Raw genomic sequence first — 365 nt, 5'->3', positions numbered from 1 at the left:
TACTGCTGGCCTGGCATGGGCACGGGGATGGGCACAGACACAGGGACAGGGACGGTGCTGCTGGCCTGGCATGGGCACAGACACAGGGACAGGGATGGTGCTGCTGGCCTGGCATGGACACGGGGATGGGCACAGACACAGGGACAGGGATGGTGCTGCTGATCCTGGGAGCCACTGGTAGCAGGGGCAGTGTGTGGCAGAATCCTACTGTGGCCCCACCATGGGTGGCTCATGCCCAGTGAGGGGTGCCAGCTGACCACAGCCCCACCGAGGGAGGCTCATGCCCAGTGTGGCAGCTCCCGTGGCAGCACAGGGCCAGCTGTGCCATGCCATGAGTCACCACGAGACCTGGGTATGGCTGTGGC

This window comes from Geospiza fortis, unplaced genomic scaffold (assembly GCF_000277835.1).
Source record: "Geospiza fortis unplaced genomic scaffold, GeoFor_1.0 scaffold77, whole genome shotgun sequence".
In the NCBI taxonomy this organism is placed as follows: domain Eukaryota; kingdom Metazoa; phylum Chordata; class Aves; order Passeriformes; family Thraupidae; genus Geospiza; species Geospiza fortis.
The sequence above is the reverse complement of the archived record's forward strand: the minus strand, read 5'-3'. Positions refer to the sequence as shown.